General features: G+C 40.7%; 1 protein-coding gene across 1 annotated transcript in view; it reads right to left on the bottom strand.

Moving 5' to 3' along the window:
• LOC144491587 (ERC protein 2) overlaps window positions 1-27,868 on the bottom strand; it is a 764,742-nt gene that overhangs the window by 131,316 nt on the left and 605,558 nt on the right. The gene's annotated exons all lie outside the window — the stretch shown is intronic.

The raw sequence follows: 27,868 nt of genomic DNA, 5'->3' as shown, positions 1-27,868 counted from the left end.
AATGGGATTTTTGTTGTGGGAGGGTGGATTGGACTGCATTTGGTCAAGGGTTGCTGGCTCTGAAAGTCCACCTCTGTACTGTGGGACTTCATCCCAATTAAAATACAAACAGATGGCCTTTCCTCCCTCAACCCCCACACACTCTCCATGACACCTCAGGCCCCCAAAACATCCTTATGACCCCATTGCCAGCTATGTCCCACAATCAAGCTGAGCCTGTTGAAATACCCAAGCCCCAGAGAAAACACTGCTTGAAGGACAGCTCTGGCTCTCTGACCTCTGTTGTCAAATTCACAATTCTGTAAATAAACAGAGGTTCAAATGCTTGCAGTTTCTGCCTTTGATACTTTAAAGGGTTTGGATGATTGGCAGTTTTATTGGGCCGTCGTAAAAAGGGAGTTTTTAAAAAGCAGGTGGTAAGTCAACAATTGGTGGCTCTTTTAAACTCCTTCCCCACCTCCACATCACAGCATCCATTGCTTCTATATAGTGGATGGTCATGTAAGTGCCATAGCTTTTCATTGGGGGAGGGAGGTACGAGGGGCAATCGCGGTTGTTTGAAGGGGGCATACTTTATCATGGGAGTATGAAGAGTCACAGGGTGGGTCCACTCAAAAACAGTTGAGGGAATTTGTGTGTAGATCTAGATGAGATAAGTGAGGTCCTTAACGAGTACTTTGCATCAATATTCACAAAGGAGAAGGATGTGGTAGATAGTGAGTTTAGAAAGTAGGATGTTGACATTCTAGGACATGTTGAGATAAAAAGGGAGGTAGTATTGGAGGTTGTAAAAAGACATTAAGGAGGACGTGTCCCCAAGGCCTAGCCCAGAAAATTAAGAGAGGTGAGGAAGAAATTGCTGAGGCCTTGGCTGAAATCTTTGTATCCTCGTTAGCCACGGGTGAGGTACAAGAGGATTGGAGAGTAGCTAACATTGTTCCTCTGTTTAAGAAAGGCAGAAGAGACAATCCAGGAAATTACTGGCCTGTGAGTCTTACATCAATGGTGGGGAAATTATTGGAGAAGATTCACATCCAGAAGAGAATAGAGTTAGGAGCGATAGGCAGCATGGTTTTGTGAAGGGGAGGTCGTGTCTCAAAACTTGATTGAGTTTTTTGAGGAAGTGAGAAGAAAAATTGACCAGGGCAGGGCAGTGGATGTTGTTTATATGGACTTTAGTAAAGCCTTCGATAAGGTTCCTCATGGCAGGCTGATACAGAAGGTGAAGTCATATGGGATCCGAGATAAGTTGGTAAAATGGATACAAAACTGGCTTAGGCACAGTAAGCAGAGAGTAGCAGTGGAAGGTACTTTTCTAACTGGAGATCTGTGACAGGCGAGGTTCCAAAAGAATGTGCTAGAGCTTCTGTTGTTTGTAATATATATATATACATACATAAATGATTTGGAGGAAAATGTAGGTAGTCTGATTAGTAAATGTGCAGATGGTACAACATTTGGAGAAATAGCGGATAGTGAGGAGGATTGTCAGAGGATACAGCAGGAGATAAATCGGCTGAAGACCTGGGCCAAAAGATGGCAGATGGACTTTAACCGGGACAAATGTGAGGTGATATGATTTGGAAGGTCTACTGCAGAAAGAAAGTATACAGTAAATGATAGGGCCCTTAGAAATATTAGCATGCAGAGGGATCTAGGCTTGCAGATCCACAGTTCCCTGAAGATGGCAACTCAGGTGGACAAGGTGGTCATGAAGGCATATGACATGCTGGCCTTCAGCGGATGGGGCGTTGAGTATAGGAATTGGAAAATCGTGCTGCAGCTGTATAAGACTTTGGTTAGGCCACATTTGGAGTATTGTGTACAATTCTGGTCGTCACACTACCGGAAGGATGTTGATCCATTGGAAAGGGTGCAGAGAGATTTACCAGGTTGTTACCTGGTTTGGAGAATATGGACTATAAAGAAAGGTTGAACAAACTTGGATTGTTTTCATTGGAGCATCGGAGGATGAGGGGGGACCTGATAGAGATTTACAAGATTATGACAGGCTTGGATAGAGTGGATAGTCAGAGTCTTTTTCCCAGGGTTGAAGGGTCAATTACTCAGGGGTATAGGTTGAAAGTGAGGGGGAGAAAGTTTAAAAGAGATGTAAGGGGCAAGTTTTTCACACAGAGGGTAGCGAATGCCTGGAATGTGCTGCTGCAGAAAGTGCTGGGAGCAGATTCTATAACAATGATAGATACATGAATAGGCAGGGAATAGAGGGATGTGGACCATATAGAAGCAAGAAAATATTAGAGAGGCATCTGTGTCACCACAGACTTGGTGGGCAGAATGGTCTGTTCCTGTGCTGTACTGTTCTTTGAATTTCATATGTACCCAAAGCAGGCAGATGGGCACTTGGCCTAAAGTTTCATCCAAAGGAGGGAAGCTCTAACAATCCATACAATAAGCTTCTCTATGCCCAATATCTTATTTCCTTAAATATATTCCAACCCACAAAAAAAATAGCGAATTCCATGATTCTGTACTTCGACTGGGAAACCCATGCTGAAAATGAGCACGATAGGGTCCATTATATTCTCTTGCCCGTGGCCTTGGTGAGTATAAATGTTACATTTTGCTGAAGATAGAACAGTACAGCGGGTTAAGTATTCCGTCCCATTAGCTCTGAAAACTGGACATAAACCAGGAAACAATGATGGGAAAATTTCTCCTCTATCTGCTAACTCTAGAAATTTAGTTGTTACCATCGTTCATGCTGGTGGGTTTCTCCCATCCCGCTGCGGTGAATGGAGATTTGGCTGGACGCCAAATTCTCCGACCTCGCTGCAGTGGGAGCGTGGTGTGAACAGCCGGTAAGATTGCGCCCTAAGTGTTTAATTAGTAGAGAGTTCATATGACTATTTTGTGCTGCAACCCTTTCCCACTAATAGAGTCAGAGAGGTTTACAGCATGGAAACAGGCCCTTTGGCCCAACTTGTCCATTCCACCCTTTTTTTTAAACCCCTAAGCTAGTCTCAATTACCCACATTTGGCCCATATCCCTCTATACCCATCTTACCCATGTAACTGTCTAAATGCTTTTTAAAAGACAAAATTGTACCTGCCTCTACTACTACCTCTGGCAGCTTGTTCCAGACACTCACCACCTTGTGTGTGAAAAAATTGCCCCTCTGGATCCTTTTGTATTTCTCCCTTCTCACCTTAAACCTATGCCCTCTAGTTTTAGACTCCCCTACCTTTGAGAAAAGATATTGACAATCTAGCTGATCTATGCCCCCCATTATTTTACAGACCACTATAAGATCACCCCTCAGCCTTCTACGCTCCAGAGAAAAAGTCCCAATCTATCCAGCCTCTCCTTATAACTCAAACCATTAAGTCCCGGCAGCATCCTAGTAAATCTCTTCTGCACTCTTTCTGGTTTAATAATATCCTTTCTATAATAGGGTGACCAGAACTGTACACAGTATTCCAAGTGTGGCCTTACCAAGATCCCGTTGCAATCCGAGATAACGTTCTTCACTGACCACTATGCCACCACTCTTGGTGTCATCTGCAAACCTACTAACCATGCCTCCTACATTCTCATCCAAATCATTAATATAAATGACAAATAACAGTGGACCCCACCGATCACTGCTGGTCACACGTCTCCAGTTTGAAAAACAACCTTCTACAACCACCTTCTGGCTTCTGTCATCAAGCCAATTTTGTATCCATTTAGCTACCTCACCCTGGATCCCATGAGATTTAATCTTATGTAACAACCTACCATGCTGTACCTTGTCAAAGGCCTTGCTAAAGTCCATGTCGACAACATCAACTGCACTGCCCTCATCTAACTTCTTGGGTTACCCCTTCAAAAAACTCAATCAAATTTGTGAGACATGATTTTCCACTCACAAAGCCATGCTGACTGTCCCTAATCAGTCCTTGCCTCTCTAAATGCCTGTAGATCCTGTCTCTCAAAATACCTTCCAACAACTTACCCACCACAGATGTGAGGTTTACCGGCCTATAGTTCCCAGGCTTTTCCCTGCAGTCCTTTTTAAATAAAGGCACAACATTTGCCACTCTCCAATCTTCAGGCACCTCACCTGTGACTATCAATGATTCAAATATCTTTGCTAGGGGACCAGCAATTGGTGTTCATAATATTCCTATGATGTGCCATGAGAAAGTTTACTAAGTTAAAGATGCTGTATAGACGTAAGTCTTTGAGACTATCCAAAAACTTATTTCAGGTAGGATCCTTATCAGCAATAGAGGATGGAAATTTCTCAAGCCAGGAGTCTGCAATTCACTCAAACACAACAGTAAAAGGGCTGTCTGTTTACCCCCAGGCACTGAGTTACACGTTTTACAGTCTAAATATCCACTGATTTTTAATATTTTGAAACTGTAAATCAGTAACTGTTCATAAAACTGCTACTTATTGAAAAACGCGGTGTTAAAGTTCAAGTGCGGCTATACTGATGCTTGGAGATGGGATATAGTCAAAACATATTTCAGTAGGTTGCCTGGGCCAAGCTTCTATTTAAATAACAAACAATTCCGGGCAAGGGTGGATATGGCCCAAGAATGTATTCATATACATAAACAGGTAATTTATGAACTATGAACATAAAATTATGTACCTATGGAAATAAACAGAGCATCGTAAAGTTGCTTGTGCTGACGGGTAGTGTTGTGTTCAGTGTACCCAAAGTAAGTGATTATGTATTTGAATGAAGTTTTTATATGTTTAGTGCAAATTATCAGGTGGTGCTTTTTTTATTCATTCGTGGGACATGGGCGTCGCTGGTTGGCCAGCATTTATTGCCCATCCCTAGAGCTAATGTATGTTATGTCTGCGAAGGAGGTACCTGCAAAACTCTGTTACAATTGATACAATTTTAAAACCATCTTTGCAATGATGTTTGTATATTAACTCTGTCAAAATGGTGAACTTGGCTATATTGTCGAACATTACGATTCAGCATCATGTTGCTGAATTACATGTGTTTCTCAAACATGCAGTCACATTTCAGGATTCGATTTTATTCTTTTTATTTGGTGTGATCTGAATGTTTATCCATACAGCCTTTTATTACTACCAGGCAGGAATACGCAAAATTTATCCAGCTCATGGTAGGTTGTTGCATAAGGTTAAATCTCAAGGGATTCAGAGTGAGGTAGCCAATTGGATACAAAATTGGCTTGATGACAGAAGTCAGAGGGTGGTTCTAGAGGTTTGTTTTTCAAAGTGGAGGTCTGTGACTAGCGGTGTGCCTCAGGGATCGATGCTGGGTCCATTGTTATTTGTCATTTGTATTAATGATTTGGATGAAAATTCAGTCGGCATGGTTAGTAAGTTTGCAGATGACACCAACATTGGTGGCATTGTGGACAGTAAAGAAAGTTTTCAAGGATTGCAACGGGACCTTGATCAATTGGGCCAGCGGGCTGATTAATGGCAGATGGAGTTTAATTTAGATAAACACGAGGTGATGCATTTTGGTAGATTGAACCAGGTCAGGACTTACACAGTTAAGTAGGGCATTGGGGAGAGTTATAAAACAAAGACATCTAGGAATACAGGTTCATAGCTCCTTGAAAGTGGAGTCACTGGTGGACAGAGTGATGAAGGCGGCATTCGGCATCCTTGGTTTCATTGGTCAGAACATTGAATACAGGAGTTGGTAGGTCTTGTTGAAGTTGTACAAGACATTGGTAAGGCCACACTAGGAATACTGTGTACAGTTCTGGTCACCCCATTATAGAAAGGATATTATTAAACCAGAGAGAGTGCAGAAAAGATTTACTAGGATGCTACCGGGACTTGATGGTTTGAGTCATAAGGAGAGGCTGGATAGACTGGGACATTTTTCCCTGGAGCATAGGAGGGTTAAGAACATAAGAACTAGGAGCAGGAGTAGGCCATCTGGCCCCTCGAGCCTGCTCCGTCATTCAATAAGATCATGGCTGATCTTTTTGTGGACTCAGCTCCACTTACCCGCCTGCTCACCATAACCCTTAATTCCTTTACTGTTCAAAAATGTATCTATCCTTGCCTTAAAAACATTTAATGAGGTAGCCTCAACTGCTTCACTGGGCAGGAATTCCACAGATTCACAACCCTTTGTGTGAAGAAGTTCCTCCTCAACTCAGTCCTAAATCTGCTTCCCCTTATTTTGAGGCTATGCCCCCTAATTCTAGTTTCACCCGCCAGTGGAAACAACTTCCTTGCTTCTATCTTATCTATTCTCTTCATAATCTTATATGTTTCTATAAGATCTCCCCTCATTCTTCTGAATTCCAAAGAGTATAGCCCCAGTCTACTCAGTTTATCCTCATAAGCTAACCCTCTCAACTCCGGAATCAACCTAGTGAATCTTCTCTGCACCCCCTCCAGTGCCAGTATATCCTTTCTCAAGTAAGGAGACCAAAACTGTACACAGTACTCCAGGTGCGGCCTCACCAGCACTTTATACAGCTGCAACATAACCTCGCTGTTTTTAAACTCCATCCCTCTAGCAATGAAGGACAAAATTGCATTTGCCGCCTTAATTACCTGCTGCACCTGCAAACCAACTTCTTGAGATTCCTGCACAAGGACACCCAGGTCCCTCTGCACAGCAGCATGCTGCAATTTTTTACCATTTAAATAACTGTCCATTTTGCTGTTATTCCTACCAAAATGGATGACCTCACATTTACCAACATTGTACTCCATCTGCCAGACCCTCGCCCACTCACTTAGATTATCTATATCCCTTTGCAGACTTTCAGTGTCCTCTGCACACTTTGCTCTTCCCCCATCTTAGTGTCATCTGTGAATTTTGACACACTACACTTGGTCCCCAACTCCAAATCATCTATGTAAATCATAAACAATTGCGGTCCCAACACTGATCCCTGAGGCACATCATTAGTCACTGATCGCCAACCAGAAAAACACCCATTTACCCCCACTCTTTGCTTTCTGTTGGTTAACCAATTCTCTATCCATGCTAATACATTACCCGTAACACTGTGCATCTTTATCTTATGTAGTAGTCTTTGGTGCGGCACCTTGTCAAATGCCTTCTGGAAATCCAGATACACCACATCCACAGGTTCCCCATTGTCCACTGCACATGTAATGTTCTCAAAGAATTCCACCAAATTAGTCAAATCTTATCGAGGTCTATAAAATAATGAGGGGCATAGATCAGCAAGATAGTCAACATCTTTTTGCAAAGGTAGGGGAGTCTAAAACTAGAGGGCATAGGTTTAAAGTTTTTTAAAAGTTTATTTATTTATTAGTCACAAGTAAGGCTTGCATTAACACTGCAAGGAAGTTACTGTGAAATTCCCCTAGAGAGTGATGAGTGTCTGGAACGAGCTGCGAGAGGTAGTAGTAGAGGTGGGTACAATTTTGTCTTTTAAAAAGCATTTAGGCAGTTATAGTAAGATGGGTATAGAGGGATATGGGCCAAACACGGATAATTGGGAATAGCTTAATGGTAAAAACAGGGCGGCATGGACAAGTTGGGCCAAAGGGCCTGCTTCCATGCTGTAAACCTTTCTGACTCTAGGTCCTGAGAGGCTATGTGTACTCTGATCCTTCAGACATTTGATCTACACCTTAATATATCCACTACATGCCAACAAAATGTAAAAACGTTTGTATAATAACTTAACATGGAACACTAGATGAAGAACTGCAGCAGTATGGGTTTCAGTCTATGTAAAACCTTCATTAACAAGAATTGTAGAGGGCAGATAAAAATCTACAAGGTGCATTCTGGATCATGGCACAAGCCCATCGGTTGAATTGTTGAATGGAATGAACAGTTGCAGGGGGGAACTAAAAGCCTGTTTCATACCTGAGGGATACCCCCATATATCAAATCACACACAAATAAAAACATGTTTGTTGAATTAAACACAAGTAACAACATGCTCTTAATTTTTTTTTTACTCATTCATGATGTTGCCGGCTGGCCAGCAGTTATTGCCCATCCCTAGTTGCAATTGGAGGACAATTGACAATCAACCACATTCCTGTGGCTCTAGAGTCAGATGTAGGCCGAACCAGGTAAGGCAACAGATTTCCTTCCCTAAAGGACATTGGTGAACCAGATGGGATTTTCCGACAATCGACAATGGTTTCATGATTCCTATTTCCAGATATTTTTTACTGAATTTAAATTCCACCATCTGCCATGGCGGGATTCGAACGCCATCCCCAGAACATTAGCTGAGTTTCTGGATTAATAATCTAGTCATAATACCATTAGGCCATCACCTCCACCCCAACAGACTTTGCAGGAGGTTTATGAAACACAATTTGGCACCAAGCCACAAAAGGATACATTAGGCAGACTTGAGGAGCATCTTAAGGGATGAAGGGAAGGTGGAGACAGAGAGAGAGTTTCAGAGCTTAGGGTTTTGTTAATTGAAGGCATGGACACAAATGGTTGGGAAATTGCTGTGTTGGATGCTGTTCAGAGCTTCTTCTTGACCCTTGCTTGGATTGATATTACAACAAGAACATCAGTTCTTACAACATGACATGTTGCTTTCTAGTCACAAGCAATGATTTCACTGCATTCTTCCAGATGACACGGACAAGCTGGATGAACCACTCACTCTGAAACTGACCCAGAAAAGTTATACATTCCTAAAGTGATGAACCAAATCCCTAGGTATGCTACTGAAGACAGTCGTCTGGATGTTCTCAAGAGTGATGGAAAAAGATGCAGTTAAAGTATAGGACTTGTACCCAACTCATTCCCACAGGGAGGTGCATGGAGTCATTGAGATTGCAACCACTGTAAAATTATTGAAGGATGACCTGAGCTTGCCTTCTTGGGAGGCTGAGAGAAAGACCATCCAGAAAACAGAAAAAAAAAGAAACAAGGGAGAGTGGGAGGAAGAGAAGCTCAAAGACAAAAAATGTAAAAGAAACCATTTTGTGCACTCTGCCACCAGATGTTGACAGGAGCGCATATCCTAAATCACCACCTAAGTTTAAGACATAGCTTATCATGGTGGCACAGTGGTTCACACTGCTGCCTCACAACGCCAGGGACCGAGGTTTGATTCCCAGTTTGGGTCACTGTCTGTGTCAAGTTTGCATGTTCTCCCTGTGTCTGCGTGGGTTTCCTCCGGGTGCTCCGGTTTCCTCCCACAATCTGAAAGACATGCTGGTTAGGTGCATTGATCCGAACAGGCACCGGACTGTGGCGACGAGGGGAATTTCACAGTAACTTCATTGCAGTGTTAATGTAAGCCTTACTTGTGACTAATAAATAAACTTTAACATTTTAAAGTTTATGTATTAGTGTCACAAGTAAGCTTATATTAACACTGCAATGAAGTTACTGTGAAAATCCCCTAATCGCTACACTCCGGCGCCTGTTCAGAGACATTGAGGGAGAATTTAGTATGGCCAATGCACCTAACCAGCACGTCTTTTGGATTTGTGGGAGGAAACCGGAGCACCCAAAGGAAACCCATGCAGACTCCGCACAGACAATGACCCAAGCAGGAATCAAACCCGGGGTCTGGCACTGTGAGGCAGCAGTGCTAACCACAGTGCCATCCTAAGAATAACTTAATAAACTTGTCCAGATTTTGTCTCCATAAAGTCCATGCACAAGAAAGCTCTGCTGCCAAGTCTGTTCCTGACTTAAAGGGATGCAAAGTCCCAAAAATCTTACAGCACAAAGTGGTTTTTGTCACGATACTGTCATAATTACCCTTTCAACATATCTAAGTAAACAGCGTCCAAAAAATCCTCCCACAACACTACAAGTTGGTGCTCTTCCTTCTTCCTAATTAGGCAGTAAAATCTTACCCTGACTTCGCAGACTATGCAAGGCCTGGTAAAAGAAGCATTTATTTTTAAGAGAACAAAAGAAGTATTGGTGGACCTAGTGCCAGCATTAGCCAATGAGGGCAGTGGTGACAGGCGAGTGGGACATTTGAGCATAAGAACATAAGAACATAAGAAATAGGAGCAGGAGTAGGCCATCTGGCCCTTCGAGCCTGCCCCGCCATTCAACAAGATCATGGCTGATCTGAAGCGAATCAGTTCCACTTACCCGCCTGCTCCCCATATCCCCTAATTCCCTTATCGATCAGAAAACTATCTACCCGTGATTTAAACATATTCAACGAGGAAGCCTCCACCACTTCAATGGGCAGAGAATTCCAGAGATTCACTACCCTCTGAGAGAAGAAGTTCCCCCTCAACTCTGTTCTGAACCGGCCCCCCCTTATTTTGAGGCTGTGCCCTCTAGTTCTGGTTTCCCTTCTAAGTGGAAAGAATCTCTCCACCTCTACCCTATCCAGCCCCTTCATTATCTTATATGTCTCTATAAGATCACCCCTCATCCTTCTAAACTCCAACGAGTACAGACCCAATCTGTTTAATCTCTCCTCATAAGCTACATCCCTCATCTCCAGTATCAACCTGGTGAACCTTCTCTGCACTCCCTCCAAGGCCAATATATCCTTTCGCAAATAAGGGGACCAAAACTGCACACAGTACTCCAGTTGCGGCCACATATGTGAGCAGCAAAATAGAGATGAGCTAAAATTTATAGTGTGTCTAGAATAGGAGGCTGGATAAAACAACATTGGAACAGTCGAGTCTGAACGTAACAAAGACATGGGAGAAGATTCCGTCAGACGGACTGAAGTCAGGGTACAAATTAAGGGAGAAGAGGAAGATTTGCATTTATATAGTGCCTATTACAACTATGGCACATCCCAAAGCACTTTCCAATCAATTGTATTGTGGTGTAGTCACAAATTATGTAAGAATGTAAAATGAAGAAAGAAAGGATTATAAAAAGTGGGTAAATTTAGAGGTGGAAATTACAAGCTATGTGATTGAGAAAGAATTGCACTAAAACAGGCAGCAATTGGAAGGTGACAATGCACTCCAAGAACTTGGAAGGGGAAAGAGAGATTGTAAATATGACTGCATTATGCAATCAAGGGGGGTGGGGGGGGGGGGGGGGGGTGGTCAGGAGTTTTGTTTTCAGAAAGGAGGCAAATAATGGTGCTTTGAAAGGTCAGGACACAGTACCAGAGGAGAAAAAAAGCATTTAAAAAGTCACTCCTATCCAGGAGACAGTCATGTTCCTGCACAATCAACTGAAGCGATAGTCTTAATGACAAAGCAGCACATGGGATTCTCACACTCGCCACATTCTCACACTCGTTCACCAATGTCAATATTGACATGAATGCAGATTAAACTTGCTATGATTTTTATGTTTAATGACAACAATGCATCTCCCTCACAATTGTTTTTGTACTTATATACACATCCAAAGTAGAAATGCAAAGAAGATAGACAGTAACATCTGGTACAACTTTGATTCCTAACACAGATCACATAATTCAATTGGCTTGCAAGTTTTTAATGTCACGAGAAAAAGGAATAATCTTCTTAAAATTTTTGGTCAGGCAGCAAGGGTGATTAACGTTCTAAACACATCATGTCTGGATATTACCACGGTTAGCACAATTCCATGTGAACAACTGGCAGATGTAGAATGACAGTATCCATGGTATATGTCCAAAGGAATCTAGTTCAATAGTTTGATGGATGGTCATCTACCAAATCAAGGTTAGGTGCCCTGGCATCTGAAACCAGGCTATAGATCAGTGCATTTACTTTCGGAGATTAGTTTCCTTATGCTGACAAAGCGCGAGAGGAACGCACAAAATAACAAAGGTAGGTTCTTCTTTGAAGAAGTTAATTTCATGTTTGTTTTAAAAGCATGATGCAGAGACCAGGAAAGGTTAACACCACAAGGAGGGGGATAATGCCATGAATTTCCAATGCTTCTCACTAGCCTGCTTTAGGCTGGAGAATAAAAATTAATGTATGGGATAAATATCTAATGACTCCTGATTCTACGGATTTGAATACTCTGTATTACCCACCTGAGACCTGATGATGTGCTGAAGATGATGGAATTACCTTTCTTAATTAACTTAAAAATTACATAAGAGAAAAGAGCACTGGGAATGTTGTTTATCGGTTTCAGAAAAGAGCTTGCAGTTATGTTAACTGCTGATAATTTGCAAGTTGTCTTAAAAATTAATTCACAGGCTGTGGGCATCGCTGCTAGGCCGGCATTTATTGTCCACCCCTAATTGCCCTTGAGAAAGTGGTGGTGAGCTGCCTAATCACTAAGCTATTAATACAACTCAACAATTCCGCCAAACCAGTCTGAAACTAGACACAACACTGAATGTATGAAAACTTTTCTTTAGTTGTAACAAAAATCAACAGGAAGGAGAGACCAAGATGATGAAAAAAATAACTGATAACGGATCATCTAAATAGTTGTTGATAACGGTTAACTCTGATGTCCTGGTATCATAGTTCGGCTAAAGCATGGGGTGTGGAAGATAAAATACAAAGATGATCAATGTGGGTGACTTTAAAGAAGAATGGATTGATGTGACTGCGAGACAAAATGGAAGGAAGTTGAATTCAAGAGAAAATGCTGGAAAATCTCAGCAGGCCTGGCAGCATCTGTAAGGAGAGAAAATAGCTGATGTTTCGAGTCCAGATGACCATTTGTCACTGTTCAGTTTACAGGAGTGTGAAGCCTGAGATTTCATAGCAGGCCTCAGCTTTTGACTGGAATCAATTTCTTGCATGAGCTCACTGGAATAAACTATGTGCTGGCAAGGGTGAAAAGGGATTTTAGGCAGCAAAAGGCTGCCACTAGGGACCGAAATGAATGATCTGCAACTTGAAGCAGTATCTGAGGCAACTGGTTGGGCAGAGAACGAAGCTTGGAGCAGGGGAGACACAAGATTTCCTTGTGGAACTAAGAGGAGCACTCCTGCTCTTTCTGGTCCACAAGGAAGCCACCTTTCTGGGCCTCTTCTGGTCCTGGATCTGCTTCTCAATCGGTTTGGCCCAACTGGCAAGCCACAAGGATCCCAATTAACGTACTTGAAACTTGATCTACATATGGTTACAAATTTAAAGTTCAAAGGTTGTTATGTTTCACGTCTACCTCTAAGTTAGGGTAAAGTAGAAGAACAAAGGCATCATCTGATCTGTTCTGAATTCTGCCTGACAACAAGCTTGGGTAGCTTGGTTGTTAAAGGTTAAAAAGGGGCCCAGGTTGTCTTACTGGGAAGGAGGTACGAGATATTCCCACCTATAAACAATGACCAGTGCAACTGTGCTGACAATGGAGACTTTAAGTTCCTAGGTCTCACAAGAAGATGAGAAGAATGTCAGATTTTATAAATGGTTATACTTAATACACCATGTGACTTTAGTTTTAAACAAAAAACAAATTTTATTGTATACAAAATAAAAAGTGCAAATCACTAACAACACAACAGCTTATAAATGTATACCATACCCCCGGCACCACACCCCCCCACCCCCCTCAACCCCCTTCCCGTTCCGAAAAGGGTTCTCTTATCTTCTGACAATTTTAAGGTTCATTCACTTTCTCTGGACCAATCCGAAAGATATGACACAGCCTCCGAGAATTCATATTAATTGTCCTTAGTATTCCATCTATTCCTGAGAGTCTATGGGGGTCCTTCCATTAGCCTATTGGCTACTTTAAACCCCACCTTTTCTTTTACCGACCTCACGACTGGATGACTTAGCTCCTTGTTCAGGTTGCTGACAGATCAAACTCCTTTCCCACAGCTTCCCGAGCTAACTCTCCAGGACCACATATATGTTTCCTTGTTTTCTGCCACAAGTCCATGCGAGGACCACAGAAGGTTCTGCCCCCCCCTCCCCCCCCACCAGCTGCAAGCTGGAGCTAAACTTCCAACTGAACTGAACTATCTATTACTGTCAGCAAGCATACACACACAAATTGAACATAAGAACCTTATAACCAAGGTTCCACCCTGAATCATTATCTCTATAGCAACATGAGATGCAACCAGTTCCCAGACATAAATGCAAATTAACTACCTTTTAATTCCAAAGTTTTTCATCAGTCTGGGAAAACATATGAATAATTTTTATATCTAATATAAAAATTAGATATTGTACAATCCTCTTTCCCAGAATTGTTCATTATTAGCTATTTTTATGGCGCCAACAATAGACATCCTGGCTCTGCCAAGACATTCTCTCCCTTTGATTTGTTGGATAAACAGAGGATAGCTTTTAACTGCAATTAATTCCCAGCTTGTTTTGAGTTGCATTCACTTCAGGATTAGTACTCGTTTACCTTACATTGAACACTTTAGCTTTCTAAAACTAAAAATTATATTCTAAAACATGAATTATGAACGTGATATAGAACATAGAAAGCCACAGCACAAACAGGCCCTTCGGCCCACAAGTTGCGCCGATCATATCCCTACCTCTAGGCCTATCTATAGCCCTCAATCCCATTAAATCCCATGTACTCATCCAGAAGTCTCTTAAAAGACCCCAACGAGTTTGCCTCCACCACCACCGACGTCAGCCGATTCCACTCACCCACCACCCTCTGAGTGAAAAACTTACCCCTGACATCTCCTCTGTACCTACCCCCCAGCACCTTAAACCTGTGTCCTCTCGTAGCAACCATTTCAGCCCTTGGAAATAGCCTCTGAGAGTCTACCCTATCCAGACCTCTCAACATCTTGTAAACCTCTATCAGGTCACCTCTCATCCTTCGTCTCTCCAGGGAGAAGAGACCAAGCTCCCTCAACCTATCCTCATAAGGCATGCCCCCCAATCCAGGCAACATCCTTGTAAATCTCCTCTGCACCCTTTCAATGGCTTCAACATCTTTCCTGTAATGAGGTGACCAGAACTGCGCGCAGTACTCCAAGTGGGGTCTAACCAGGGTCCTATAAAGCTGCAGCATTATCTCCCGACTCCTAAACTCAATCCCTCGATTAATGAAGGCCAGTACGCCGTACGCCTTCTTGACCGCATCCTCCACCTGCGAGGCCGATTTAAGAGTCCTATGGACCCGGACCCCAAGGTCCTTCTGATCCTCTACACTGCTAAGAATGGTACCCTTCATATTGTACTGCTGCTTCATCCCATTGGATCTGCCAAAATGGATCACTACACACTTATCCGGGTTGAAGTCCATCTATTAACAACAATATCACTGCACCTGAGATACAGGTCAGCTTGCAAAGGGGGGGGGGGGGGGGGGGGGGGGGGGGGGGAAGAGAGCGTGCCGAGAGAGAGAGATAGTGAGGAGAGAGAAAGCAGACAGCAGAGGGATAGGCACACCCACCTCTATTGTCACCATGCAAAGTTCAAGTGGGAATTCACATTCAGATTGAAGCTTGTGAAGTTTTAAATGAGGCTGAAAATTTTGCACCCTCTTGGCTCGAGAGAGAGGAATCGCCAGGGTAACCCTCGCCATGAAAGTCAGTTTTGAGGTTAGAGATTACCTAGCTGGAAAAGGAAAAAAAAAAAATGAGGCAAGCCTCAGGAGCTGAGAATAGCTTTGGACAGGTTCCTGGAGAATTAAATGCCTACTTAAGGGATAAAGTATAACAACGGAGGGGGATTTTCAGTCATTTTAAAAGCTAAATGGAGGATCTTCTCCATAGCTTAGAGTTTAAGTTGCCCACTGAATATTGTTTAGACAATGTTGCTTTTAGTTTGTTTACTACAGTCAAAGTCTTAAAACTTGAAATCTTGTTGCATTATTCTTCCATTATATAGTTGAAAATTAGAATAGCTTTTTAAAAAAAAAACTAGTTATCCTTCTCAAAGGGGATCATAACAATATTTATAGCAGGGCTTTGCTGTCTTCCATTAAGTGCCCTGCATCCTGCTGAAAGGAACTGGTTAATATTGGATTCTGTTGGGGAGCAATGGAATCAGAGGGTATCAACCATGAGGGGCATTTTAATTGCGTACTTGCATTTCAACTTTAATTCCTATCAGCATCCATCCTGACAACGTGAAAGTACTAGAATCTGTGTTCGATACACAATTCATTTCAAATGAAAATGTACTCATCTATATATATATATATATATATATATATACACACACACATATATAATATATATAATGATAAGTGTGAAGCAGCATCAGTATCCAGCAGTATAATTATTTTTGGTCACATGTTGATGTAAAGAACAAAACTCTGCAATTGACACCTCCAGATGTAAGAATGGAATTTCAAGATCAGATGAGAGCACAACTATTCGTGCAACAAGATGACACACTGATTCAAAATGATTCTCCTCAAGAATCTCTAGTTTCACAGACCATAAAAATTCCTACACAAGCAACATAAAACTGTCAAAACAAATTTGTATTAAAATTCTCGCAGAGCACAGAGTCAGATATCAATAGTAACCATTGTTCTTCGTTTGTGTTTCTTTCCATCCAGGTTCAATTGCAAAGACACGGGAAAATAGAATTAGTGACTTTTGCAATAGTTAGATCTTTATTTTCATGCGCAACAATGATTAATTCATTGTATATAAAGACAGAAGATGCTGAATGAACTTGGCAGGTGTGTCCACATTTCAACTCAGCATCTTGTTCATTTCAACTCAGCATCTTGTTCTCATGCCCACGTGTCTATCCTTGGCTTACTGCAATGTTCCAGTGAAGTTCAATGCAAACTAGAGGAGCAGCACCTCATTTTCCAATAGGGCATGTTACAGCCTTCTGGACTCAATGCTGCATTCAATAACTTTAGACTGTGAACTTTCCCTTCCATCTTGACCCCTTTTTGGTTTTTCTCTCCTTGGTTTGTCCCAATGCAAACACCCCATCCTCCCCCACAGGGCAATCTGTCACTTCTTCTTCTGCTTTGCTTTGATCTTTGTTCTTCTGTGACAATACTGTACCTTTAAGAAATGTATTTGAGCCATGTGCTTATGTAGGATCTGTTGTAGCATTGCTTTTTATGCAGTCGGGAGCTGTAGTGTCTACCAGCATGCTGGATTGTTGCAGCAGCCTTTTTGCTTCTAATGGCTAGAATGGTGGTTTTAATCTGAGCTAATGCTGTTCTGCTGTTTTCCCCTGGGATTTTGCAGAGTGGGGCTTCATTGGGATGATTGGCAGGTATGGTCATGTGACAGGGAAGCTGGGCCTTTTCACAGAATATTCAAGCTTAGATGATGCTTTGGAGTAGAGAGAGAAGAGTTTACCTCTCTGAGGCTTTGCTGTGTGAGGATATATCCTTCTCTGAAAATTGCTGCCTGGACCTCTGTCCAGAAGTGTTAAAAAGCTGAAAATCCAGCATAATGCGAGCACATTTGTTGTTGTGCTAACTAAGTCTGAAAAAGAGTGCATGTCTGAGAGATGTAATCAGTAAAAGTTATGCTAATTCTTTTTGTTATATTCTAACTGTGTTCTTAAATAAATTTTGTTTGATAAAAGCTTCTAGTGGGTCACTTGAATCATATCTGGAGTGAAAGACCTTATGCTCACCCATGCCACGATCAAATGTAAAACTTGGGTCTAAGCTAACTTCATAAGACACCTTGGAGTTTCTGGCCTGGGTCTTAACACTCCTATTAACACATTCTGCTTGCTTACTTTTATGCACGTCCTTGGTCCTTAATGGTTAAGTCCTTAAAGTTAGTCCTTAAGTTAACACTCCCTTCATCTTGTGTCCTTGACACTTCCGTTTATCTCTCCCCAGCTCTGACCTCTCCCTGACCTCTATTCATCTCCACCTCCTCCATCCCCCTCTCCAACTATATAATCCATTACATTTCCATCCGTCTCCAGTTCTGAAGGACTCTGTTTCTCTCGCCACAGATGCTGCCAGACCTGCTGAGTTTATTCAACATTTACTGTTTTTATTTCAGATTTCTAGCATCCACAGTATTTTTCTTTTATATAAGTAGCTCATATCATTGTCACGCCATTTTATTCAAACATTCCAGTTTTCGTTGTGACCTCTTCAGGTCAATATGAGAGTGGCTAAGGAATAATGTGCATTGGCTTTTGAACACAGATGTGCAAAAGTGATGTGAATATCAACTCGCTTGATTTAGTCAATCGTTATTTTTAAAAGTACAGATATCTCAACACAATACATAACTTTACAGAAATCACAGGAATAACTACCTTTATTATTTGCCCTCTAAATGCCAATGGAGGAAAATCTGCTAAGTTCACATAACATCTCAATATGGCCTCTGCTGATCAAGAACAAAAGCAATTATCTCAGCACAAGTCTGTGAGGGAAATTGTCCATGACTTGATCAGGTTAGGATTAAAAGCTCGTGGTGAGCACTCTCACTATGAAGTTATATATCAACAATCCAGTTTTCAAAGCATAAGCCCAATTTTCCTTCCTTTTCTTTGACCTTCACCTCATTCTTCCTCACATTCCTCCAGTGAAAATTGGTCAAGAATTTGATCCCTAATTTCAATGGCAATTTTGCTCTGTGGAATAATCTATTAGCAGATGCAAGCATACCAAATAACATGTTATTTGACTAATACATAGATGTCTTCAGTAGAATGTGGGTATGTCACTTAATTGTTACGTTACTAAAGCCATACCAATCACTTCTTTTAACATCACCAGAACTGATGCAAAAATCTACTGTTGTGAATAATTTCTCACCTGCCCTGCTACAGAATCAGTTTCTAACTGATGCTTAAAGGCAACGTGGACAGAGAGAAAGAGTGACACAGGAACAATAAACAGTAGAACACACACAAAGAAACATCGCACAAAGAGCAGAACATTTGAGCATTACAGCATCCAGTGCAATCTGATCTGAGAAGAGAAAATCCAGGCTCTCACCCCTCAGAACAAAACTGTAGCTTTGGTTCATGTGTACTGTTACGCCCATATACCCTCCTCATCATCCTATTGGTCGATATGTTTGAGGACATGCATGGCAGCATTGGAATGAAACAAAGAAAGGGTTAGTTAGTTTGGTGCATTAGAACATTTTTATCTCTGTTGGTAGAAATGTGAGTTTGTTTAGAATAGACAGCCTGCAGCTTCAGCACAAAGACAAACAAACATACAGATTGTCTACAGAGACAATTTCACCCCACTGGAACCTACAAACCAGAAGCTAAAGCAAAAACAAGCAAAGAGTAACCTGAATCCATTTCATGGTAGTTCTTACCCTGTGTAAGAGTTCAGAATTTTAAGGTTGCTTCTTGACTTTTGTAATCTATATATATTCTATAATAAACAAATACTATCCTCATAAAACAGTTTAGTTTAGACTGTGCATTTTCAAGATGCTTTCGAACATCGGCTGCAAGTCATTCAATTAAAAATATCGTATTATGCAACACTGTTTCAACACAATTTCTTAAAACAAACTGCAAATCCGAATGCATTTTGCCATCTTACATAATAGAAGAGTGATGGGGCATGCATAATATCGATGTGAAAAATAGATTGCAAGTTCAAAAATGTATTAAATAATACCTTTTTAAAATAGAACACTGAATTTGATCATCTCAGGAATTAAGGAAACTTAAGTTTCAGCTATTTGAAAACACGTTACCACATCTGAAAACCCAGAGATTGAAGTAAATAAGCTGGACAATGGCATGTATTAGTGCATGTTCTGGCCAGGTTAGATTTGTACTGGATTCCTTCATATGCTTTTTTAAATTTTTGGTGTTCACCTGTTTAAAGTAATAGGTTATAAACATGTGAAAAAAATAATGCAATCAATTACATATTTGTCGGGGAACAGTACTGATTGGAAAATATCCCTGTAAAATAAAAGTGGTATCTTTTAATTTCTCATAGAGACAATGACTTGTTTCTTAATAAAGGAGATCAAGGTATTCTTGTTCAAAATTCAACACAGCAAAAAATTTATAATTAACAGGCTGCAACAATGTCTTAAAAATAGACACACCAATCTTATTCACTCCAACACATAAGCAAAACATTTTGCCCTTTGAAAATTTAGATAGTTATGTTCCCAAGGCCACCTGGGTCAAAGGTGAATAACATAAAAAGGACGTGCAGAAATTCAGATGGAGCTTTAGGCGTGAATTGGTTATAGCATCGCAAAGAATGGAGAAATCAATTTGAATACGCAGCTCAACAGATTTAACAAGGAGCCGGGTCAAATTGCTGCCTTTAGCAGTAGACTATGAGAAATTTGGCACTTCTAGTATTTCACCAAAAAAAATTGAAGATAAACACGTACAGGCTTAATCACAGCAGCATTAGGAAACAGATGACCCAGCTAGATGCCTCTATGAACAGCAACTGCAATTATCTACTTCTGCCACTTAGCATGGGTTGATACGTTAATCACTTGCTTCGAGTGAAACAAGCACTGCCCATTTCACACACTAATACCTACCTCGCTGCAGCCTCAGATCAGTTTGCGTTAATCTTCAGTCAGAAATCGCAATAGTTCTTCTCTTGGCTTTGCTGATTACATGTCAGAGTCAACCATTTTTTTTTAGAAAAGCAAGGGAATGTTTTATTTTGAAACAGCAGGAATGCAAAACCATCTTTTGTACTGGTCACAGAACCAGCTATCCTTTCCAAGCATGCCAGAATTAAATGAACTAATGCTGCAGTTATTACGGCGGGCCAGAAAATCCTTGGTACACGCTGCTAAAATTTGCCTGCTGTCAATCTGAGGAAATGATGGGACCCAAGAAATATCATATTGCTCTGTTAATCATACAGGTATGTGATTCCTTAACCTTTTCATTTTGAAGTTCTGATTAACACAAACTCTCTCTGTAAACATAATGGGGCAAATTTTCCCATTCCACCTGCCACAGGAATCGTAGCGGGTGAGGGGCGGACCATGGAAAGATCTGTTGACCTCGGGCAGGATTTTCCAGTTTTGGGGCGAGTGTGGTTGGAAAATTCCACCCAATGTTTCAAACCACTTCATTCTGAAAACATTTTATGATGATTGATGCAGCGAGGAGGCTTCAGCTAAGACAAATTAAAAGGACTCATGGAAGAAGAAATTTCAATTTTCAATAAATTTCGTATCTACTGAGAAAACTAGAAAAAGTTGACAATTACAATATAGCTGACACAGCCTACAAAAACAGTCTGACAGCATACAAAGACTTGCTGCCTGATTATCAATGGCATTTGATAAAGTACCACATAACCATCTTATTCAGGATTAAGGGGATGACCGTAATGGGTACTTAATTGGATAAGAGATAGGATATAGGCAGTAGTGATGAACTGATGACTAGAAAGGTGTGGGGTCCAACAAAGAGATTGTTATTAGGTTAATTTCCTTTCTTGTATAGATAACTTGGACGTGAGTATAGGGACTGAATTTTAAAGTTTGAGAATGAGTCAAAGCTCATCAACATAATAGTGAGGTGAATAAAAGCAGACTTCAGGAAGACAAAGATAGACCGGTTAGCTGGACAGACAGATGGCAAATGCAATTTAACACTAACACGCAGGGCATGATGCACTTTGCGAGGAACAAGATGGAGAGGCAGTATAATCTAAATGATACTGTCACGAACAGGATGCAAGAGAAGAAGGATATGAGATTGCATATTCACATATCTTTCAAGATGGCAGGATTGGTTGTGATGATGGTTTAAAAAGCATACTGAATGTTGGCTCTGAAAAGAAGAGCATGAATACAAAAATAAGGGAGTCATACTAAACATTTACAAATCACTGGTTAGGTCTCAGCTGGAGTATTATGTACATTCATAGGTCCGCACATTAGGAAGGATGTCAAGGCCTATGAGAGGGTACTAACCAGGATGATACCATTAATAAGGGACTTAAGTTTTGTGGACAGATTGTAGGAGCTGGGATTGTTCTCCTTAAAATGGAGATGATTGCGGGAAGACCTAATTGAGATGTTCAAAATTATGATGGGTTTAGACAGAGAAAGTAGGAAAAAACGGTTTCCTCTGACAAATAGGTTAGTGACAAAAGATCATAGACTTAAAATATTGGGCAAAAGAGCTAGAGGGAAAATTTTGAGACTTCTTGTTTTGTTTTTACATAGAGGCTTGTTAAGATCTGAAAGGGTGGCAGGAGTAGATTTCAGAGGAAATTTCAAAAGGCATGAATTTGAAGAGGGGTATGGGGGAAAAGCGATGATGTGGGATTAAATAGGACAGTTTATTCAAACAGCCAAATAGCCTACTTCTAAGATAAAGTACAAATTTAATAAGTCTACCATTTCCTCATTAACCATTATAGTCCAGCTGTATGTCTTTAATAGGCTCACTCTATTTACTATTTCCTTATAGAACAACTTCCTGTTGTCAACTTCACACTTTATTGGGAATTCTATTTCTCCTAATATGTTTATAAAAACATGTGTTGTCAATCTCACGATCACATTCCTTGTTTGCACCTTTAGAACTTTTTGTATCCCATTGTTGTTTTTTAGGTGCTCTCTCAGTCTACTTTATTTTCCATTTTCATTGTATTTGTGTAAACTTTTACTTTTAGCTTAATACTGACTCCTTTCATCTTTCATTGACCATGTTTTGACTTTTAGGGGCTATCTACTCATTTGTATTGTACCAAATTTTTCCTTGACGACTTCTCTCTGTAAGTTTCCCCCGTTTAGGCCAATTTGTGGTTAATTAATTTCTCACCCTTCAAGGTTCACCTTAATTAAATTTAAAACCATGCTCAAACCCAATATCAAAATCTAACCTATTATGGTCACTATTCACAAGAGGTTCCCCTATGGAAAGGTTGTTTATAAATTCTGGCTCATTATCCATTATCAATAAATATAGTATCGCCTCCATGTTAATTGGAAAGCATGTTGTTCCAGCAAATGATTCTACAAATCCAATGTCTTTCTATGTTACCTATTTGGCTCTTATCTGTCTGTATGATAACTAAAATCTCCCACAGCAATTACATGCATTTGCTATGTGTTTACACGATCGCCATATTTATACATCTCCCAAATACATTAGTATTATCAAGAAGTGTGTTGAAAGCTCCCACTAGAGACATCCATCTTCTGCTGTTCTTTAATGCAGATGGCCTTAAAGGGGGATAGGGAGGTGGAGGCACAAAGCCATTTTAGACGGGAAAATGAGATCCAACCCACTTAAATGGATTAATTAAAATCCATAAGCCAATTGCAATTTTCTGATAAAGTTCGACCTTTATATCTTGTTCGTTAGCTGAAATAATGAGAACTAAACAGAATATTTGACAGACCTGAATAAAGCTGATAATTTACTTGGAATCCCCCTTAAATATATGAAATGTATTAATGCTAAAATGGACAAATGGTTTTGAAATGGCACAAAATGCACATTTAAAAATAACACACAAGCAGTATAATCATGCACAATATTTTATGGCAAAAAGGTACTTAAAATATGAAGAAATGGTAATTTTTAAAAAGTAAGATCCCTTGAGTTTATAATGATATCCTTGGCTCCATGAGCAATTTGAAACATATTGATGATTGCATGACTTCTCCAATTGTCTGTCAGTTTTTTCAGCAGCAGGGACATGTTGGTGGGATAAGACAGTTCCTTTGTACAAAAATTCAAACGTACAGCACTTGAGGGTTTGAATTCATGCACGTGCTTATAAACTAATAACCAATTTGCCATTAAACTTTATGCTTGGATTCAGATCTTCATTTTTCTTAATGGTAAGAGACTATGAACTGTGGAGGAGCAAAAGGATTTGGGTGTCCATATACATAATTCACTAAAAGCTAGTGCTCAGGCACAAAAGGTGATCATAAGGTAATTATACCAGGATCTGTACAGTGCATTGTTCATTCCACAGAGCCACATTACAGGTCACATTGAGTTCTGCGTCTGCCCACTTGGATACACACAGCTCTCTGTTCGTGGGGCAGCTAATCTATGTTATCACATTCTGGGTAAAAGTGTTCAATACCAAGTCTATAAAGTTCAAGGGAGGTTCCAGAGACCTGGATTTTTAAAAAAAATGATGTTGCATTGGGCTGGAGTTGTACAACACTTAATCCAAGTGGTGTGAAGCAAGCTAAAAAGAGGGCACCCACATATTGGCTCAGTGCACTTAGGCTCAGACTCAAAACCAACTCCTGACTTTGGGGCACTCCAATTTTTTGATTAGAACATACCACGAAACATCTCACATCAATGCAAAAGTGAAAGCAATAATGGCAGCTTAAAATATTCCAGCTCCATTTGTTACCAGGGTACAAATCATAGATGTATTATCATTATAAAATCCTCACAATCTATATGCTGTTGAACTGTTCTGATTCTAATTTTCTCAGAATTTTTTTTGGGAAGCTATTCGTTCATAAAGGCCTCTGTGACATTGTAAAACGATTACATTAACATCACCTAAGTCAAGTCTTTTAATGTGCACTTATTTTGAATTAAACATTGCAATGAAGCCAGTTGGCACAGTGGTTAGCACTGCTGCCTCACAGCGCCAGGGACCTGGGTTTGATTCCCAGCTTGGGTCACTGTCCGTGTGGAGTCTGCACATTCTTCCCATGTCTGCAAGGGTTTCCTCCGGGTGCTCCAGTTTCCTCCCATGGTCTGAAAGACATGCTGGTTAGGTGCATTGGCCATGCTAAATTCTCCCTCAGTGTACCCGAACAGGTGCCGGAGTGTGGCGACTAGGGGATTTTCACAGTAACTTCATTGCAGTGTTAATGTAAGCCTACTTGTGATGATAATAAATAAACTTTAAACTTAAAACATTATAAAAGACAGAGTTAAAGGTGCTGTATCTGAATGCACACAACATTCATAACAAAATGAATGAATTGTGAGCATAAATATCCATTACAGAGATACAGAGATATGGTGCAGGGTAACCAAGGCTGGGCCCTGAATATTGAAGGGTATTTGACATTTCAAAAATACAGGAAGCTAGGAAAAGGTGCTGGGGTAGCACTGCCAATCAAGCATGTAATTAATACTGTGGTGCTGGATGACCTTAACTTGAAAGAGCAAGAAGTAGAGATTAGAAAAGTTAAGAGGTCACTTGTGAGAGTAGTTCATAGGTCCCCAAACACTAGATCAGAGTATAGAGGAGAAATAAATGATGAGAGAGAGAAAGGTACCACAATAATCATGGATGTATAATCTGCATGTACATTGGGTGCATCAGATTGACAAAGATAGCCTGGAAAACGAGTTAATAGAGTGTAATCAGGACAATTTCTTACAGCAGTAGGTTCTAGCACCAATCTAGACTGGTAATGTGCAAAGATGTGGAGATGCCGGCGTTGGACTGGGGTAAGCACAGTGAAGTCTCACAACACCAGATTAAAGTGGACTTTAACCTGGTGTTGTGAGACTTCTTAATGTGCAAAGAGACAGAATTAATCAATAATGTCATAGTAAAGGAGCCTCTAGGCGACAGCAGTTGTACATGATAGAATTTCACATTCAATTTGAAGGTGAGAAGTGTGGGTTTAAGACCAGTGTTTAATATAAACATAATAAGAGAATGAAGGAAGAGCTGGCTAAAATAAACTTAGAAAGTAGGTTCAAGGTAGGACAGCAGAGATGCAGTGGAAAACTTCTAAGGAGATATTTACTAACTCTAAGCAAAGACTTATGAAAGACTTCAAAAACAAGCTTAATTATATAGCAGATTGTGCAACAAAATGCTTGGTCAAAGAGGTAAGTTTTGAGGAGCAGAGGAAGGTGGAAGATTTTAGGAAGGGAATACAATGCATGAAGGCTAGGTAGCTTAAAGCTCAATGCCAGAGGTGGAATAAATAGAACGCAAAATGCATGAGGCCAGTATCAGAGGAATGGGGATGCTGGAAGTCACAGAAATAGGGAGGAAAGAGGCAATGAGGAGAATTTTAAATTAAAGGTATTGGGGGAAACCAGAGTCAATGCACGTCAGCAAGGACAAATTGAAGAGAATTTGAATAAACTCGGTGGAGGTCAGAGGATGCGTCCCAGGATTGGAGAGCATTTAAATAATCATGTTCAGAGATGACAAAGATATGGAAGAGAGTAACAGCACAGATTGTGAAGGGGATAAGGCAGTTGATATTATGAAGATAGAATTGCTGGTCTTTATGATTGACAGGATGTGTCAAATAGAATACTGAGAGTGGTTCAGCCTGAGACAGTAGTCAGGGAGAGAATGGGTTCAGTGGCAAGTTTAGGTAGAGGATGAGACAATGGCTTCAATATTCCCGAAGGTTAACAAGAGGAAATGGATACTCAGCCAAGACCGGATGTCAAATAAGCAGAACAACAACACACAGGCCAGGCAGTGCTTGATAAAGGTAATGGAGAAGTAGAGCTAGGTGTTGTACAGGTGAAAGCTGACCCCTTGTCTGTGGTTAATGTTGCCATGGGGCAGCATGCGTAAGAAAAGATGGGAGCCAAGGATAAACTCTTGGGGAAGTTCAGAGGCATGATGCATTGCTAGAGATGTTTTGGCTAAGATTGAAAAGGTTAAGAGTAGAATCAAGCAAAGACAACCCTGCTGAACTGGACACAAGAGAAGAGTTATTGAAGACAATGATGCAATTAATCATGTCAAAAGTTGCACTGAGTTCAAGAACTAGGAAGGAAAGCACCATAATCATGGTCACAGACAATGTCAGTTATAGCTTTAATTAGGGTAGTTTCTTTACTATAGCATCAGTGGAAACTTAACTGACCTAACTGGAGAGGTTCAAACGTAGAGTTGAGGAGAGATTTGGAAGATTGCATCATGTTCAAGGATGTTGTATAGAAAAGGGAGTTTGGAAATGGGAATATATTTTACGATGAGATGGGGTTGAGGGTTTTTTATTGAGCATTTGTTTATAATAGCAGATTTAAAAGCGAGAGGAATAGTGTTCAAAAATAGAGATGTAGAATGACTCAAAATGTTGGCTCTACTCTCTCTCCACAGTTGCTGTCAGACCTGCTGAGACTTTCCAGCATTTTTGCGTTGATGTAGAATGCCAGCAGGTATTGGGGTCCAGAAAGGAAGAGTCAGCAATTGAATGAAAATGCAGTCAAGGGAGTTGGACGTGGGTGTGGTACAAAATATCAGCCACAAAGGTCATAAGAAAAGATAGGAGAGAAACAAAAGTAGGGTTTGTGGTCGAGGCTAAGAGCCATCCAACCATGCCATTCTTCTTGTTGCACCTCTCACCTCCTACCCATGCCAACGAGCTGATGGGAGGTTGATGGGCAAAGGAAAAGAGAAGGGATGAAAAAGAGGTAGAAGATCAGTGAATGGTTAGTCGCATTCTGAGTGCTGGAGGTGACGATTAGGTGGCATGGGTGAAGGCACAAAGGAAAAAAGAGCTGATATCATATTTAATCTCCAGCATGATTCTGGAGTTGTGGTTTGGTTTTGCAGAGGAAACAAAGGCATGATGATGGTCTGGTCAGATATGGTGATGCATAAATAAACCAATTGCATTTATATAAAAAATAACAAAAATAAAGAGCCAGTATTTAACGAGAGGCACCAATATAGATTTCTGCTGATCACTACAACTATTTAGGGTCTGGTCTCTGTATCAACCAGGCCCTGGAGATACTGCAGAGATCAGAAAAGCTGATCCTTGGTGTGAAAGGTATGAAGAATGAGCACATTAGCTAACTATCATGGCCTTGGAAGGAGACATCTCAGAGTGGACCTAGTGACAGAACATCAAATACTTAGAGGGAAAGAGGAAAGTGAACTGCAAACTGTATTTACAGATAAGACAGCAAGGCAAGAAAATCCAGGTTCACAAGATTGAATTACAAAATTAAGGCAATATAAGGAAGGGTGTTTAGAACTAGGAAATTGGGTTCATCGGGGAAAAAGCTGAGCTCTTTATTGGAAAGACTACTGAGTTGACATTCTCAGATGATGAGACCATAGACTTGAAAGGCGTCCTTCATGAGCCGAACGAATGGCCTTATAAATGTTATACAAGTATCTCTCTTGATTCAATTCATGAACAGTAACATATCACCAAAGCGATTGTACTTGTCAACCAGCATGCATCTTACTGATCATTAAAAATACTG

This window comes from Mustelus asterias, chromosome 3, assembly GCF_964213995.1.
Source record: "Mustelus asterias chromosome 3, sMusAst1.hap1.1, whole genome shotgun sequence".
Taxonomy (NCBI): Eukaryota; Metazoa; Chordata; class Chondrichthyes; order Carcharhiniformes; family Triakidae; genus Mustelus; species Mustelus asterias.
This window is presented reverse-complemented; position numbering and strand designations above follow the sequence as displayed.